Here is a 9,311-nt window from a genome sequence, read left to right on the forward strand (position 1 = left end):
ACCGGGGACGCGCCGTCCCTCTCGACGCACCTAGCACGAGAACGCGGTCCGCGTCCCGTCGAGCCCAGTGCCGCGTGGGGAACAGTTGTGACGCGCTCCGGTTCGGTCCAGTTGCGCTCCAGGACCTCTTGAGCGGTGTCACGCCGCGGTGCCGGGGGTGTTCTGGTGGTGCGCTGCTTCTGCCGCACGTGGTGTGTATGCCAGGTGTGTGTGTGTGTGTGTGTGTGTGTGTCTGGAAGGGTCAGGAGGAGAACAGCTGTTCTGGCGGGGATAGGCGGGTGATGCTGGGGGCAGGGGCGCCGTGATGATAGTTCAACACACACACGGAGGGAGGCCCTGATGAGACGGACACACACGCACCCAAATCGCACCCCCGCGCTGCGTACGGCTGAGCCGAGCTGCTGTCGGTCCGTTGGAGAGGCGCCTCGTTGTCTCAACACTTTGTGAAAGACACCCCGCAGGCCGGCTGTCGTGCCTAGTTTACTCAGGTTCGGTGCAGATTGTGCCGCTTGCGAGTGTGGTGGCCATCCAAAGGACCCGGGTTCAAATCCCACCTCCCGTTGTGGCACCTTCGATCGAGGTACTCCCCCTGAATTGATAGTAAATGGTTAATGTAAGTCTGGAGTTTGCCTGCTCCCCCGTGTCTGTGTTGGTGCTCTGGTTTCCTCCCACAGCCCAAAGACATGCAATTTAGATGGATAAGTGACTCTAAATTGCCTTGAGTGTGAGTGTACGTGTGTGTGATGTCCCGTCCAGAGTGACCCCCGACCCCCAGCCTCGTAGCCCGTGGTTCCGGGATAGGCTCCGGATCGCCGCGATCACGGCAAAGCACTTATTGAAAGTGGACGGATGGATGGTTAATGATGACAGCGAAGACAACGTGGATATTAGATGTCTTGCATTGGTTGTTGTGGACACTGGCTGTCAACCCCCCCGATGTTTCTATTTACGCAGTTTTTGTTTTCCCACTAGTTTCAAAGTGGTTTTTTTTTTTAATTCAAGTGACTTTTCTCACTGCTTTGTTGTATGTACAATACGGTGCCCTACGCTGCTGCGCTTTCCGTCGGGATCCATAAAGTATCTATCTGTTTGGGCAGTACAGTAGTGCAGCAAGTACCCCTGATGTGTCACGGGAAAGTCTGAAAGGATGTGGGTTCGATCCCCGCTCAGTCTGCGTGGAGTTTATTACATGTTCTCCCTGTGTCTGCGTGGGTTTCCTCCAGGTGCTCTGGTTTCCTCACACAGTCCAAAGATGTGTTTCAGATTAACTCTGTGTGTGTGTTGCTTTGGTGTATAGATGTGTTAATGATTGTAGGTGGTATACCGTAGTCTGTTTAACACTGGATCACATTAGATGAAGAGGTTTGAACTAAATACTACACGGCCCTCGGCGCTGTATCACTCGGGGACTCGCTGCGGGCAGGTGGTCTCAAACCGTTTCGGGGGCATCCTCGCGTCACTAAGGTGCCCCCATCAGTGTGCGGGAGTGTGTGTAGCCTGAGCGGGACCTGAGGAAACAGACCACATCAGCGGCGTGTGTGTGTTAGAGGGTGCGCCAGCCCTCCTCTTCGAGAAGGTGGATCCGGAGGTGCCGCCGTTGCTATCTTGACCGCCGCCCCCAGAAACAATGATCCCACCGCTTCACGGTGGAAATTAATGAATCGAACGCAATTGAACGTTGCCGTCCGCCCCGGGACGCCCGTGGACGGCGGGCGTGCCGAAAACCCCCTGCGATCGCGCGCTACGCTCTGCTGTAACTCCACTCAGAATGTGAAGGCGCGTTTAAGCGGAGAGCTGCGAGCGCGAGGAAATGGATCTTAACTCGCTGTAACGGTTCATTTTGCTAACGCTCATGCGCCATGTGCTTACGTGTGTGCGCGTGTGACTGCGGGGCGGATGAGGAGAACGGTTAGCGCTCCAGAGAGAGGACCTTGATGAACTCAGCCCTCGGGACAGGATGAGACCCCGACGCCACGGGGCTGGACAGTACCAGAACTCCAGGCCCTTTGTGGTTTGTGCTTGTTCACCAGAGGATGTGGGTGGATGGAATTAATCTGTTCTTTTATATACTGTGTGTGTGTGCGTATATATTATATAAAAACACAAACAAACCTGTTGATTTGATCAGCGTACTTCTGGAGCTGCTCCACCTCTGCCTGCTTGGTGGTCCCGTCCGCAAAAGGTCCAAAATCAAAGGCACAAAGGTTTTCAGTTCTGTCCCCGATGTGGTGCAGCGACCTCCCCCCTCACTCAGAGCTGCTGAATCCTTCCCTACGCTTAAGACGGGTCTCAAAACTCACCTTTTTCGGACTCAGTTTTCCGGCGATCTCTTCAGCGTATGTTAATGTGTAAATGTTTGTTTTAATAACATCTTTAATTATGGAAAAACCTACACGCAGCTACTCGTGTGATGTACACTGGTTCATATGGTGGTACGGTATGTGACAAGTGTACTGTACTCTAGAATCACGTGTCCGCATCCAGTTCTCTCCTCCTGCCTCTGAGTTGCGCGTCGCTTTGGAGAAAAGCGTCTGCTAAATGAATCAGTGTGTGTAAGTGTGTTTAGGGCAGTGACATGTGAGCAGGGTGTGAGGATTCCACACACCAGTGCCGTTGAAAAGGAGCGCAGAAAGGGCTGGAAAGATGTTCCCGTCTGGCACGCGGTTTGTTCTCCGTCCCTCAAGATGTGTCAGTTCTGTCCGTAATGTTTTCGCATCATCCTCAACGCGAGCGTGTAGGAGAGTCCCGGGTCCACACGCAGGGACCGGCGTGGCGGACGGGTGTCCCGCTCAGTCTGAGAGGACGCTGTTGGATGGATGCTGTCCCTCTACTGACAGCAGGGTGAGGTACAACGTTACCTCCGGGGGTGCTTTACTCCCCGCACACTAAGCCAGTGTTCCAGCTTATCCGTTATTAAAAATCAAGTTGTACCAGATGTGTATACACACACATTTTCTGAACCACTTGTCCCATACAGGGTCGTGGGAGCCTAACCCAGCAACACAGGGTGTAAGGCTGGAGGGGGAGGGGACACACCCAGGACGGGATGCCAGTCTGCCACAAGGCACCCCAAGCGGGACTCGAACCCCAGACCCACTGGAGAGCAGGACCCGGTCCAACCCGCTGCGCTGCTGTGCTGCTGCGCCGCTGCACCCCCCTGTACAAAATCAAAGAAACTGAAAATATAATAGTAATAAATGTGCATGTGGCACACATTTGTGTGTAGGGTGACACTGATTTTTACAAAAATTCTTCCTGCGTACTACTCAAAGGTGATGGATATGGATATAAACATAGCGTAAACTCCTGATCTACTGATGAAAAGCATTTTGTTTTATTTTATTTTTATAGAATTTTTTTTTTTTAAAGCGGTGTTCCGGTTCCTTCCCGGCTGTGAGACGCACATTAATTACCGTTATCTTTCATATGACCTTTCGTCAGCAATTGTTGTGTGACTCGCTTACTGATAAGGAGTATCCCAGAGTAAAAATAACGCCGCTAATACATAATAATTTCGTTGAAGTAATTGAGTTCTGCAGCCGCACACAGATCTGCTTTCATTTGCTTGGGGTGGGGTGGGGTGGGGTGGGGTGGGGTGGGGTAGGGGCTGCACAGCAGCTGTCTCGCGGACCACCCACAGAGTCTCCATTTAGCAGACTGTGGCTGTCGCCGAAGAAGAAATCCCCCCCTCCGAGTGGTGCGCAGCCAAATGGGTTCGGAGATTTGCGCGTTCGAATCTCTTGAGCTGTACTTGGGCGCCGTTTCCCGAGCGCCAGCGCCGGCCGTACCGCGCCTCCTTCGCCGTTACTCTCTCGTGGACGTTCACGGGACGTGCCGTGCGGTCCGGCGTCGGTCGGAGATCTGCGTCGCGTCACAAAGAGCTCCGGCGCGTCCGCGGCCTCCTTACAGGATACGACACTTCACCGGTGATGATAATTCCTTTCGTTCGCACCCGTAATCTGCGCGCCCGGGGAAGCAACGAGAGGGAGGGAGCGCAGCGCGGTAATAAATTACTCCCGAATCATGGCCTCCGCCAATTGTAAATATATTAATAGGGACGATTAAGAGCGCGCACAAAGCGGCCCGCGCCGAATGACAGAGGGACCATTGTGGTGGAGCAGCGGTCGAGTGTGTTCTCCGGGATGGATCGGACCCCCTCCCTCCCCCCACCCGCCCCCCCCCGGAGCTCCTCTCTAATGTATTAGGCTCAAGTCATTTTTCGGGAGCCACGCTCCATTGGCACGCGCGCGCAATTGTCAGGGCCTTCTAATATTTTGGATGGAGCGCTCGCTCGCATATTTAAATGCAAATTCGTCATCTTCATTTGCGCGCCGGGAGCCCGTCCCCCCCGTCCCCCCGTCCCCCCAACCCCACCTTACCCGCTCCTCGGAACTTATTAAATGCGGCAGTAATCCGAGAGGAGAGGTAAGTCCTGCGCTGGAAGTCCATTTCCAGAGGACGCACCCCGTGCTCCAGGTAGATAAGGTGACCTGGCGCTCCGGCCGCCGAGGATGGGCTCCTAGCGTGAGGGAGGGGGGGGCCGCGCCGGGCCCTAGGGGGCTTTACGCCACTGGAGAGGAGAGGCCGACGGGACGCGGGCCCCGCGAGGCGTTGCGAGGAACCGCGAGCCGCCGTTTCGTGCCGCCGCTCCCCTCGCCGATGGGCCGGGCCGATAGCGCCGCCGGGACCTGCCCGCCGCGATAAATTCGCCAGCGGCCCCAGCTTATCTCCCGCTGACCTTCCAGGCGCGAGCCCCCCTCGCGCCCCACCGCCCTCGCCTGTCCGTCAACATTACCGCAGGGCCTGGTAATCCCAGAAGCAGAGGGTGTGAAATTTGCCACCCCCATCCCCGCGGCCGCCCATCACACCGGCTCACCCGCTTGCCGGGATATCGGCGCTCCTGTCCCGGCCTTGAATGTGCAATACAGCGATACTCATCTGTTCTGAGCCGAGGGGCAGCGATGCGGGGAGAATGGTGCTGGGGGGAGGGGGGGCAGCCACCTATCCACCCCTTTCTTGCCCGAACCCTGAGACGGTGCCCGGGGAACGTAGCCGCCCCCCCCCCCCTCGCTTTCACGGTGAGGGATGTGCCCTTAATTGAACCTTTGCTTGACCTTCCATTCTTTGTTCTCACTTGAGTTCAGAGCACAATTAAGATGACAATGAAACGGATCCCCCCCACCCAATGTACCGCCGCGCTCGGAGCGAGGCGATGGTCGGCGTCGGTCGCTTTCTCGTCCGTCGTTGCCCAACGTGCCGCCGCGGAGCCGCCGGGGCCGCGTGGAGCGCGGAATCGGCACAGCTTTTCCGTGGCCCCCCTCGCGTCGCACCCCCGCACCGCCCCTGCTGTGCCACGTGGGGGGAGGGGGCTGCGTCGCAAATTAGAGCTGTCATAAAGATTTTACAGGTTCTGCTGGAGACGGGGAAGCAGCAGTAGGCTTTAAGCGTCCTTGAAGCGGCGGGCAGCTAAATGACTTTTATTAGTTCAGCTACAGCGGCGTGAGTGACCCACATCGGCCGGCTCCGGCGTTCCCCTTGTCCGTCCGCCCACCCCGCCCCTTCCCCTGGCCCCGGGCGACCCTTTGTGCTCGCCGCGGATCTTCTGAAGATGCTCCCGCTTCCGTTCTTTTGTTCCAGAAGGCCCGGCGGAGCTATTCCGGATCGGAGCGCTCCGCTCGGGTTGTCGCCGCTCGTTGACAGCGACGCGGCGCCCGTGACAATTTGACGCGACCTTGTCCCGGCGACAGCCCCCGCTGCCCCGCCGTCCTGCCGACGCATTTCCCGCGCGGCACAGATGACACCCGGCAAATCTATTCGTGTCCTCCCCGAGGGGGACGCGCTCAGCGGCCGTGTCATTCGCGTGCAAAAATGTGCAAAGGTCAGCTTGGGGCTCCTTAAATACCCTGATTCTCTCTTCTTTTTTATTTCCCCCCCACTTCAGAAACTTTCTGCTACTTAGATGCTTGTTTCCATGTTTTCTGACAAAGGGAATAATCCGGAATGCAGCTTTTAGGGTGCGTTAACTGGGAAGTTGGTAGTGTAGTGGTTAGTGCTGCTACCTTTGCATCCAAAGGTCACGGGTTCAAATCCCCCTTCAGTTGTAGTCCCCTTGAGCAAAGTACTTACCTTAAAATTGCTGCAGTAAAAAAAAAATAAAAAAAAAAACTGACCATGCTGTTTAAATGGGTAAATATGAGTCGGTAGGTTAATGCTGTAAGTTGCTTTGGAAAAAATCTCAGCTAAATGAGTAAATATAACATCGATGAACCATGCGGAGGGATGGTTGATGGTCAGTGTCATGAAGGCCATGGTTCCTTGTTGGAGTCTCAGAAACGCTCAAGCGTCAGTCTTTTGTAAACGGCCACAATAGGTGACACGGCAGTTAGTAGTTTAGCCGGATTCCCAGTTGCGCTGCTCTGAGATCAGTCCTGGCAGAATAATTCCAGTGTGTTACTGGCACTTAGGGGCCCCAAATTGAATAATGGAACCCAAGATTGGGGCAAAACGAGGTGCTGGGGTGGGGTGGGGGGGTGAGGGGACACTGTCAGCAGCGGGGGGGGGTGTCGGTGTCCCGTTCGCCGCAGCCCATCGGTTTTAATCAAGCGGAGCGATGGCCAGCGTTGCCTGCCGGGGACCCCTCTCGATTAGGTCCCCGTGGCCCTGGCCGCTCGCACGTGTACCACATTAAGGGTCTTTACCAGCGGAACGATGAGCGGAGAGAAAGAGGGGAAAACACTGACAGCGGCGTCTCCCCCCAATTCCCCCCGAAGTCTTCAGCTGCCGAGCGCCGCGATGAAGGATACGTTCAATTACCTTTCAATTTCCTCTCTCGGCGGCCACATCTGAATAGGAAATTGAACGTGATCGGGTCCAGCACCTGGCGTTTCGACATCGCCTACGCGTCGCCCGCGCTTTACCTGCAAGGGCGTCAGCCGTCCGCCTCGTCTGCAGCATAGAGAGTCGTCGCGGAGCTTCTGGTAGTGTAGTGGCTGGAGCTGCGGTGTTTGCACCCAAAAGGCGCGGGTTTGAATCCCATCTCTAGCTGTAGTACCCTTGAGTAAAGTCTTTACCCAAAATTGCCTAGCTGTAATAGGGGATGTGGTGGCGCAGTGGGTTGGAGCGGGTCCTGCTCTCGGGTGGGTCTGGGGTTTGAGTCCCGCTTGGGCTACCTTGGGATGGACTGGTGTCCTCCTCCTGGGTGTGTCCCCTCTGGCCCTATGCCCTAAGTTGTCAGGTTAGGCTCTGGTTCCCTGCGACCCTGTATGGGATGAGCGGTTCAGAAAGTGTGTGTGTGTGTATGTGCCCAGCTGTATAAATGAGTAAGTAACACACTGTCACAGAAATTCTATATAGTTTTTTTTTGCATTTTCCATTCAGTTTTGTTAGGTTAAACATACTTTGGCATAAGTTTGTAACTCTGTATTCATTTCTGGAAATATTCCACACTCTGGACATTTCCTAATTTTGGCGAATTTTGGTACCGGGTTCCAAGCACCGAATACTCCAGTACCTTTTCGGATCTTATACTTTCCAGAATGTTCTGGTACTTTGTAGAATCTCCCAATGGCTCTAAAGTACCAAACTAAAACGGACGCTCTGGAAGAACTATTGCGGTATTTTTGTAATCGGTAAACTGTAACTGATGGTGATCAACGCAGAAAGGCACGTAACTAACAACTTGTAAAAATGTTGCTGCGTTGATTTATTGTAAGTTGCTTAACAGCGTAAGTCACTTTGGAGAAAAGCGGAAACCCCTCCTGGGTCTGGTACCCCTCCGCGGGGCGCTCTTCGGCTATGGACGCGCTCCACGGATTTGCAGCGCGCTCGCTGTGCGGAGAGGGATCGATTTCCGGGAGAGCGAACGGGACGCGGCCCGTGGGCAGGGCTGTGCGACCGCTCCTATTCGGATGCATTTCCCCCGTTGGCCGCTCCCGCTCCCCGGCCTATCTGTCTAAATTAGTCGTGTGAGGACCCGCCTGACGGCGGGGTCCGTCCACCGTCCCCGGGGGCCTCCGCAATCCATCGGTCACGGCCTCTTAGGCGACCGGTAATGTGCTCCGTAGATCCAGCCATGATTACCTTTCCCCTCGACTGCGCTCCGATCTCTGCTTTTCCATATTTTTTTCTTTTTTCCCCGCCAGCACCTCAAAAGAGTGAGAACCGCGTTGAGGATTTGTAAGGCCGTGTAACGGAACGCTATAGATCTCGTCCCAGATAAAGTCAAAGGTTGCTCAAATATATTCTTTACAAATAGGGTTTTTTTATTTTATTTATTAAATTCTAGTCTTTCAAAGAAGTGCATAAACGTTCAAAGTGCTTTTCTAAGCCCTCTTTAGTAGAGCGTTTATGTCTGGAAGGCTTGAAAGGCATCGCTCAAGTGAAGTGTCTGCAGCGACCCTGCGCCATCGGGGAGCACGGACGCGTCCGCTGGAGCGAAGCCCCGCACCCGTCGTGCTCGGCGATCGCCGCTCTTTCGCGTCCTTTGTCTTCGTTCTTTCGCCGCATGTTTTCGCTTTTTCGGCTCCTCGTTGTCTGGAGGACGCTCCTGATTTTTCTTTCGGAAGCTCCAGCCTCTCTCTTCACGTACCTGCGCCATACAGCCGCTGGAATATCGACGGCGCGCCACACCGAGTGAGAAATGGGCCGAACCGGCACGGTAAAATAGAGCCGTGGTGACGGTGTGCATTTGGGGATTTCACCGCGAATGGCGCGGCGAAAGGCGCAAGAGCTCCGGAGCCTCGGCCTGGGTCTCCCTCTAGTCAACAACCCGGCCTCATAGCGGTTAGAGCTACTGCTTTTGGACCCAAAGGTCACAGGTTTGATTCCCACCCCCAGTGGCTGTACCCTTGAGTAAAGTACTTACTCTAAATTGCTCCAGTAGAATTACCCTGCTGTATAAATGATAAATAATTGTCGGTAAAGCATCAGCTAAATGAATAAATGTAACAGGCACGCACACCTCTTCCGGTAGGTGAGGACTGACACACGGTGAGGGGGGCGTCCTTCCTTTGCCTACGATGTGCTGGCAACCGTGCATTGCCTACGTCAGCTCTGATTTGAGTGCTGGTGGCAAGTGCCAAAGTGAAACCCCTCCCCCTCTTGTCTCACTCCCCCCACCCAGCTCATGGCACATTAAACACATAACTGCGTGTGGTGACATTTCTCATCTCACCCGCTAATTGCAGCTCCCATTATGCGACGTGTCGGAGCCGAAGGCTCCCGTCCCCCTCTGCATCCGCTCGCCGCCTGGGGGGGGCTGGACTTGGCAGGGTGGGCAGGGCCCGGTGGGCTGGGGGTGGCATTTTCACTTA

The sequence above is a fragment of the Scleropages formosus genome, chromosome 21 (assembly GCF_900964775.1).
Source record: "Scleropages formosus chromosome 21, fSclFor1.1, whole genome shotgun sequence".
NCBI classification, from domain to species: domain Eukaryota; kingdom Metazoa; phylum Chordata; class Actinopteri; order Osteoglossiformes; family Osteoglossidae; genus Scleropages; species Scleropages formosus.